This window comes from Erinaceus europaeus, chromosome 3 (genome assembly GCF_950295315.1).
Source record: "Erinaceus europaeus chromosome 3, mEriEur2.1, whole genome shotgun sequence".
In the NCBI taxonomy this organism is placed as follows: domain Eukaryota; kingdom Metazoa; phylum Chordata; class Mammalia; order Eulipotyphla; family Erinaceidae; genus Erinaceus; species Erinaceus europaeus.
Window position 1 is genome coordinate 46,290,031 of NC_080164.1, and position 9,238 is coordinate 46,299,268.

Genomic DNA, 9,238 nt, shown 5'->3' on the forward strand with positions numbered 1-9,238 from the left:
CCAGGACACTGCTCAGCTCTGGCTTATTGTGGTGCAGGGGATTGAACCTGGGACTTAAGAGTCTTAAGCATGAGAGTATCTTTGCATAACCCCGCCTTTTTAAAAAAAAAAAACTGATTAGATAATAATTGACAAGACTGTGGACAAGAGGGCCACAATTCCCACCACCAAAGTTCCGCATCCTATCCCCTCCACTGGAAGCTTCCCTATCATTATCCCTCTGGGGATACGGACCAAAGATCTCTATGGGACACAGAAGGTGGAAGGTCTGGCTTCTGTAATTGCTTCCCCACTGGACACAGGTGTTGACAGGTTGATCCATACCCCAGGACCTCATGCTTTTAAGTCTAAATTAAGTGCTTTATCCACTGCCCTCACATGTCCTTTACCTGGGGAGCTTTTATGAAATACCAGAAACCATGTGCTGAGTCTGGTTCACTTGGGATAAAGTGGAGTCTCAATGTGTGCACACACATGAACACACACACACATACTCTGCTACATATCACACTCCATTCATTAGCAATTCCTACCACTTCAACCTCAGATATCACCCTGTTCCATGTCATTGTCTCCCTGCCTGGATGGTTGTAGAAACCTTCAAACTAATCTTCAGGTTTTTTTTTTTTTTAATATTTTATTTTTATCAACACTAGAGAAAGATGGGATGCTTGGGATCAATCTTCAAACCTCAAGACTATGGCCATTGTAGCCCCTGCCACTTTTCCTTGTCTCAGCTTGGTTCCTTTTGATTCTCCTTCTCTGTACTGCAGAGTACATCCTAGGAGCAGATGAAGATCGCTTTACTGGTAACAGATCTTACTAAAAAGCAAAACTCCAGCAACTGGTCTCTGTCACAGTCTTCAGTATTGACACTGCCAGGAAACCTGCTGAATAAGTTAAAATTTCTTACACTCACTCTAACCAAAACTGGTGAAAATCCAAGAGAAAGGCATCAAAGCCCATGTTCTGAAATATAGGAAAGTTGAGTGGCAGCTACAGGTATTATGTTGACCTGTGCTGTTACAGTCTCTCCAGGTTATTCTTGCATGCAATTGGAGATTCCATGGCTATCATTTCCCCCCTTTGTTGCCCTTATTATTTTATTGATGTTGTGATTGTTATTATTATTAGTGATGTCATTGTTGTTGGATAGGACAGAGAAATGGAGAGAGGAGGGGAAGACAGAGAGGGGGAGAGAAAGATAGACACCTGCAGACCTGCTTCACCACCTGTGAAGCGACCCCCCTGCAGGTGGGGAGCCGGGGGCTCGAACTGGGATCCTTATGCCGGTCCTTGCGCTTTGCACCATGTGTGCTTAACCCACTGTGCTACCATGCGACTCCTGATTTTTTGTTGTTGTTGTTTAAGTAGAAGTCTGGCGGCCAGGAGATAGCTCACCTGTAGAATGTACACTTTGTGTGCTCAAGGACCTGGGTTTGAACCCTTGGCACCACATCACTGTACTATATACAGCAGGTGCTGTGGTTTCTCTCCCTCTTTTTTTTTTTCTGTCTGCCTCTCTCCCCTATCCCTTCTTCTTCCCGTTGTCTTATTTATTTTTATTATTTTTTAAATATTTATTTGTTCCCTTTTTGTTGCCCATATTGTTTTCATTGTTGTAGTTATTATTGTTGTTGTTGTCGTTGTTGAATAGGACAGAGAGAAATGGATAGAGGAGGGGAAGACAGAGAGGAGGAGAGAAAGACAGACACTTGCAGACCTGCTTCACCACTTGTGAAGCGACTTCCCTGCAGGTAGGGAGCCAGGGGCTCAAACCAGGATCCTTATACCTGTCCTTGTGCTTTGCGCCACGTGTGCTTAACCCGTTGCGCTACTTCCCCCTATTGTCTTATATTGAAGTGGGGGGAAGCATCTGGCTGGAGTGGTGGAATCAGGCAGGCTCAAAGCCCTGTGGTACACCATAAAGTGTAAGTCTGGTCATGTCCTCTCTCTACTCAAAGTTCCCTTTGGTAGCGTCTCACCTCACTCAATGTTATAATGGTAAGTCCTTCAGAGGACTACTATGTCTATATAATTTGACCTGGCTGTTTTGCTGACCTTCTCTTCTCCTGTTCTTCCCCTTGCATGCCAGCAACGCCTCCTTTTTCTTTCTTACCCATTTTGCTGCCTCTGCTGGGCCTTTACTCTTACTGTTCTGCCTATACTCCTATGGCAGTTCTCGCTTTTTCCTTCAGATCACTAACAAATGTTAACCCCTGCTGTTCGGCTGGATCTGTAGGTTTCCTCTATCTCCAATACCCTTACCCTCTTACCTACTTTACTATTCTCTACGATACTTTTCACCACCACTACTATGACACATTTACAAATTGAGATGTAGTTGGCATATAACTATGATATCTTTGTTGTTACTGCTAATTGCAGGTCCTAGACTTAAAAGTCTCACAGTTCCCCCCCCCAAAAAAAAAAAAACACAGCTTCTCTACTTTGGTCTCAAACCTCTCTCTTCATTAGTATTCAATAGTCCCATTATCTGCCTTTCTCTGCCCCCAGCATGTGTTGCCCAAGCTTCCCCCACCCCTTGTGTCTCTCTCTCTCTCTTTTTTTTACAGGACAGAAAGAAATCGAGAAAGGAGGGGGAGATAAAGAGTGATAGAGAAAGAGACACCTGCAGACCCGCTTCACTACTTGTGAAGCAACCCCCTTGCAGATGGGGAGCAGGGGTTTGAACCCAGGTCCTTGTGCATGGTGCTAAGTGCACTTAATTGGCTTTGACACTGCCTGGCGTCCTCCATTGCCTTCACCTGACAGGTCAGGAAAGTGAATTCCCAGTGGAGTCACCAGACTTCCAACCTCACAAATGGCCCTAACCTGAGGTCTAGGCTGGACTCTGCTAGAGGATTCTGCTACACACATGCTTATTTATTTATTCCCTCCCCCCCCTTTTTTTTTTCTACATAGAGGAGAGCATGACATTCCAATTACTGGACAGCTAGGGTGTTTCCCAAGTTTTTATTAATATAGACAACCTTGAACACACCCATGATTGTTTCCTTGAGATAAATTATCTGAAGAGGAATTATTGAGCCAAAGGGTACATGATTTTCAAGGCTGCTGGTGTGTATTGCCAGTTTTCCCTCCAGTTCATCTAATTATAGTCCACCAGCTGTATATGATGCCTTTCATAGTCAAAACTGGCAAATGATATTTTACAATCTTGTTTTAGTTTACATTACTGGTGAAATTGAGTAATTTTTTTCTTCTCTCTCTTTTTGTTAATGCTATACCTTTGTTTCCCCCCCATTGGAATATTAGAAAATTTCTCCTCCAATTTATATTCATTATTTTATAGTCAAAAATTTATTTATTTTTCCCACTTGTTGCCCTTGTTTTTCATCGTTGTTGCAGTTATTATTGTTGTTGTTATTGATGTCGTCTTGTTAGATAGGACAGAGAGAAATGGAGAGAGGAGGGGAAGACAGAGAGGGGGAGAGAAAGATAGACACCTGCGGACCTGCTTTACCGCCTGTGAAGTGACTTCCCTGCAGGTGGGGGGAGGGAAGGGAGGGCTCCAATCGAGATCCTTATGCTGGTCCCTGAGCTTCCCTGCCACATGCGCTTAACCCACTGCGCTACCGCACGACTCCCTATAGTCATTATTTTTTAAAAGATTTTTTAAATTTACTTATTCCTTTTTGTTGCCCCTGTTGTTTCATTGGTGTAGTTATTATTGTTGTTGTTACTGATATCGTTGTATAGGACAGAGAGAAATGGAGAGAGGAGGGGAAGACAGAGAGGGGGAGAGAAAGATAGACACCTGTAGACCTGTTTCACCGCTTGTGAAGCAACTCCCCTGCAGGTGGGGAGCCCGAGCTCAAACGGAGATCCTTATGCCAATCTGCGCTTTGCGCCATGTGCGCTTAACCTGCTGTGCTACCACCCGAATGCCTATAGTCATTATTTTTATATTAAAGATATTTTCTTTTTTTAATGTTTATTTATTTATTCCCTTTTGTTGCCCTTGTTGTTTTTTATTGTTTTAATTATTATTGTTATTGATGTCGTTGTTGTTGTACAGGACAGAGAGAAATGGAGCGAGGAGGGGAAGCCAGGGGGAGAGAAAGATAGACACCTGCAGACCTGCTTCACTGCCTGTAAAGTGACCCCCCTGCAGGTGGGGAGCTGGGGGCTCGAACCGGGATCCTTCCGCAGGTCCTTGCGGTCCACTGCGCTACCGCCCTACTCCCATATTAAGGATATTTTCTCTGGGTGAGAGATAGCTCACCTGGTAGAGTTCCCCCCCTTTTTTTTATTACTAGAACATGCTCAACTCTGGGTTATGTTGGTACAGAGAATTGAACCTAGGACCTTGGAGCCTCAGGCACGAGAGCCACTTTGCATAACCATTATGCTATCTACCTCCCCTTTCCTATTTGTTATCCCTCTGGGATTATGGACAAAAAAAAAAAAAAATTCCAGGAGCAGTGGATTTGTGGTGCAGGCACCAAGCCCCAGTGATAACATTGGATGCAATAAATAAATAAATAATAAAAGTAAATAAAATTTGTCTGCCTTATGCATTTTTAATATTTTTTAATTTTTTTAATATTTATTTAATTTTTCCTTTTGTTGCCCTTGTTTTATTGTTGTTGTTATTGATGTTGTCGTTGTTGGATAGGACAGAGAGAAATGGAGAGAGGAGGGGAAGACAGAGAGGGGAGAGAAAGATAGACACTTGCAGGCTTGCCTCACAGCCTGTGAAGTGACTCCCCTGCAGGTGGGGAGCCAGGGGGTTGAACTGGGATCCTTATTCCAGTCCTTGCTCTTTGTGCCACGTGCGCTTAACCCGCTGCGCTACCGCCCAACCCCCCTCCCTTTTTTTAAGAGGGAGATAGAGACAGGCAGAGAGAGAAATAGCACTGAAGCTTCCTCTATCCAAATAAGTTATTTTGCTGGCCCAGAACTAAGTTTTGATTGACACATATTAGGCAAAAGCAAACACTCTGGTTTGAAATTTAATCTTGAGATTTAGATTAGGTTTCTTTCTAGTTCCATGGTCCCGGAATCCTTACTCTAACTATATTCACTTTAACATAGTCCTAGAAAGCTCGTCTTATCAATTATGAAATTTGGGATTGGCAGCAAATGGTCAATGAGATCTGATCCAACTCAGCTGTCCTTATAGTTAGAGCCTAAGAAAAGTGTGGCACTATTTTCTTGAGAGAGATTAATCTGATGCATCCTTTCCATGTAGTTAAACTGACCCATCTGTGTAAAGATGGAGAATTATTGGCACAAAGCCCAAGGACCCACGTAAGGATCCAGGTTAGAGCTGAGCCCCCGGCTCCCCACCTGCAGGGGAGTCGCTTGACAAGCAGTGAAGCAGGTCTGCAGGTGTCTTTCCCCCTATCTGTCTTCCCCTCCTCTCTCCATTTCTCTCTGTCCTATCTAACAACGATGACATCAATAACAACAATAATAACTACAACAACAATTAAAAAAAGGGCAACAAAAAGGAAATAAATAAATAAATATTAAAAAAAAAATCCCGGTTTGAGCCCCCGGCTCCCCACCTGTATGGGGGTCGCTTCACAAGAGGTGAAGGTCTGCAGGTGTCTATCTTTCTCTCCCCCTCTCTGTCTTCTCCTTCTCTCTCCATTTCTCTCTGTCCTATCCAACAACAACGACATCAATAATAACTACAATAAAACAACAAGGGAAACAAAAGGGAATAAATTTTTTAAAAGTTTAAAAAAATAATGAATTGGGGCCTGGTGGTCGCTCACGAGGTTAAGTGCACAGGGCGCTAAGCACAAGGACTGGTGTAAGGATCCCGGTTCAAGTCCCTAGTTTCCTACCTGCTGGGGTGTCCTTTCACAAGCAGTGAAACAGGTCTGCAGGTCTCTCTTGCTCCCCCTTTCTGTCTTCCTCTGCTCTATTTCTTTTTTTTTTTAATATTTATTTTATTTAGTTATTCCCTTTTGTTGCCCTTGTTGTTTTATTGTTGTAGTTATTATTGTTGTTGTCGTTGTTGGATAGGACAGAGAGAAATGGAGAGAGGAGGGGAAGACAGAGAGGGGGAGAGAAAGATAAGACACCTGCAGACCTGCTTCACCGCCTGTGAAGCGACTCCCCTGCAGGTGGGGAGCCGGGGTTCGAACCGGGATCCTTATGCCTGTCCTTGTGCTTTGCGCCACCTGCGCTTAACCCGCTGCGCTACAGCCCGACTCCCTGCTCTCTCTATTTCTCTCTGTCTTATCCAACAACAATAACAACAACAGCATCAACAATGATAATAACAACAACAAATAGAAAAAATGACCACCAAGAGCACTGGATTCATAGTGCAGGCACCAAGCCCCAGAGGTAACCCTGGAGGTGGCGTCATCATCATCACTACAATAATGATGAATTAATGGGTGGTGGTGCATATGGTTGAGCGCACATGTTACAATGCTCAAAGACCCAGAATTAACCCTTCCCATCCCCACCTGTAGGGGTTCAACTTCATGAGTGGTGAAATGAGTTTGCAGATGTCTATCTACCCCCACCCCGTCTTTTTTTTTTTTTTTTTTTTTTACCAGAACACTGCTCAGCTCTGGCTTATGGTGGTACCAGCAGGGAATTGATCTGGGACTTTGGAGTCTCAGGCATGAAAGTTTCTGCATAACAATTATGCTCTCTACCTCAGCCTCCTCTCTCTCTTCCTCTCCCCCTCCTCTCTCAATTTCTCTCTGTCTCTATCCAGTAAACAAAAATAAACTAAAAAATGAATTAATTAGGAAGTCCTCATAGATGCATCAGCCTAAGATTTGGGGTCAGAAAAAACTCAATTCAGGTCTGTATTCTGTCTGGGATTTCTCAGTATTCTATTTAGGTCAAGTCAAAATTCCTCTGTGCCTCATTTTTTCTCATCCACAAATGGCTGTATAATAATAGCAGCTTTCTCAGGAATAGTGGAAAGATGAACTTGAAATAGCATTAAGGTGCCATGCAGGGTAGTTGTTGCTGACTGACATAGAAGCCATTCTGACTTTGAAGTGTTGCTGAACTACTGGGTATTTAATTTGGTTACTGATTTGTGCCTATAACTGAACTCTAATTAGAGATAATGGTTCTAATAGCCTTAAATGAGTTTTAGAAAATAGGCCAGGCACCTCTGGTTACTGCCTGTTAGAACTGGCTGTGCATGGTTACGTTTCTATGCAATAAGCCCCAACACACAGCCAAATGGAGTCAAATGCATGCCATACATTTTCATTTTGCTTTTCAAAGAACCCTCAGGGGTTCCTGGAGGAAACACACAGCTTGCCTCCCAGGCAACACTAAGCTTTCTAGATTGTATGTTTTCCTTTCTCCCTGCATGGAGCAGCCCTCTAATCCTCAACTGCACCCCCTCTGCCTGACCCTAAGGGTGACTTTGGAAAACAAGCTCCGCAGTAACCATCTTGCAGTCCAGCAGAGTTTGATCACTTCCAGGGGTTCCCTGAGGACAAAACTGCAGATTTATTTACAATCCCAGATAATGATCAAACTATGAATGGAATACCTTGTAGAGAGAGCTTAGCCTGAATTTGTCACCCAGAACATTCTACAGGGGCTTCTAAGGGTGACAGGGTGCTTCTGTTACCTTTTTTTTTTCTCCTTCAGAAAATTTCCTGCTGGGAACTATAGGGGACAGCAAACCTCCAGGATGAATCCTAGTTCCATATCTGGGGTTCAGGACCCCATTTCCCTGTGCAGAAGTGACAGGACTCTAGACACCTAACCCACGCAGACAAACCAGATTCACTCTCCTGGGAACTTGAAACCTGAGTCTCTGGCAAACTTAGAGTCAGGTTATATGAACCAGTGTGTTTTAGAAGGTCCCTCAGCTGCCTGACTCCTGCCTGGCTGGTCCTGTTTGTTCTTTTTCCTTTAGTGCTCTGAACCACTGAAGCCTCCTTCCAATAAAGTTTCATTTGGATAAGGTATTCAAAGGTGCTTTAGAAGGACTCAGAAAAGAAACAAAAACCCCAAACTAAACTAAACTAAAACGAAATCAGGGCAAACACTGTAAAAATAGCACCCACAGAGCGGTGGAAAGATTATCGACTTTTTTTTTTTTTTTTAAGATTTTATTTATTTGTGAGAAAGATAGGAGGAGAGAGAAAGAACCAGACATCACTTTGGCTCATGTGCTCCTGGGAATTGAACTTGGGACCTCATGCTTGAGAGTCCAAAGCCCTACCACTGCGCCACCTCCTGGACCACATTTTTCTTTTTTAATGTGTTTTCATACCCAGGGTAGTTCTGAATATTTCCTCTCCTATATACCAGCTATGTATAAGTTTAAGCAAGAAGGGGCCAGGTGGTGGCGCACCTGGTTGACCACACGTGTTACAGTGTGCAACGACCTGGGTTCAAGCCCCCAGACCCCACCTGCAGAGGGAAAGCTTCACAAGTGGTGAAGCAGGGCTGCAGGTCTCTCTCTCCCTCTCTGTCACCCCCTTCTGTTTCAATTTCTGGCTGGCTCTATGAAATAAATAAAGATTAAAAAAAGTTAAAAAAAGAAAATATTTAAAAATAAATAAGTTTAAGCAAGTATACTTACCTTTATACAAATCAGATTTTATTTCTTTTTTCTTCTCTTTTCTCTCTCTCTTTTTAAATATTATATTTATTTATTAATGAGAGGGATAGGAGGAGAGAGAAAGAACCAGACATCACTCTGGTACATGTGCTGCCGGGGATTGAACTCAGGACCTCATGCTTGAGAGTTCAACACTTTATCCATTGCGCCACCTCCTGGACCACCTTGTTTCTTTTTTTATCTTTTTTTTTTTTTCTTTTGCAACTAGGGTAGTCGCTAAGGCTTAATGCCAGCACTACAAATCCACCACTCCTGGTGGCCATTTTTTCCTATCAATTAATATATATATATGTATGTATATATATTTATTTATTATATAAAGACAGAAAGAAATTGAGAGGTGAGAGGGAGAGAGAGAGAGAGAAAGAGACCTGCAGCCCTGCTTCACCACTTGTGAAGCTTTCTTCTTGCAGGTGGGGACCAGGGGCTTGAACCCGGGTCCTTGTGCACTGTAGTGTGAGCACTTAACCAGGTATGCAGTGGCACACTGCCTGGCCTCTCCCCTTTCTATTTTATAAGATGGAACAGAAATTGAGATGGGTGGGGGTAAGAAGGAGAGACACCTGCAGACCTACTTCATGTGAAGTTTCCGCTCTGTAGGCTGGGAGCAGGGGCTTAAACTCAGGTCCTTGTGCATGATAA

General features: G+C 43.4%; 1 non-coding gene across 1 annotated transcript; it reads right to left on the bottom strand.

Moving 5' to 3' along the window:
- Nucleotides 1-972: 972 nt before the first annotated feature.
- LOC132537947 (small nucleolar RNA SNORA44) lies at nt 973-1,109 on the bottom strand. The gene has a single exon (XR_009549350.1). It is a non-coding gene; the product is annotated as a small nucleolar RNA SNORA44 (small nucleolar RNA).
- Between the last annotated feature and the right edge of the window lie 8,129 nt (nt 1,110-9,238).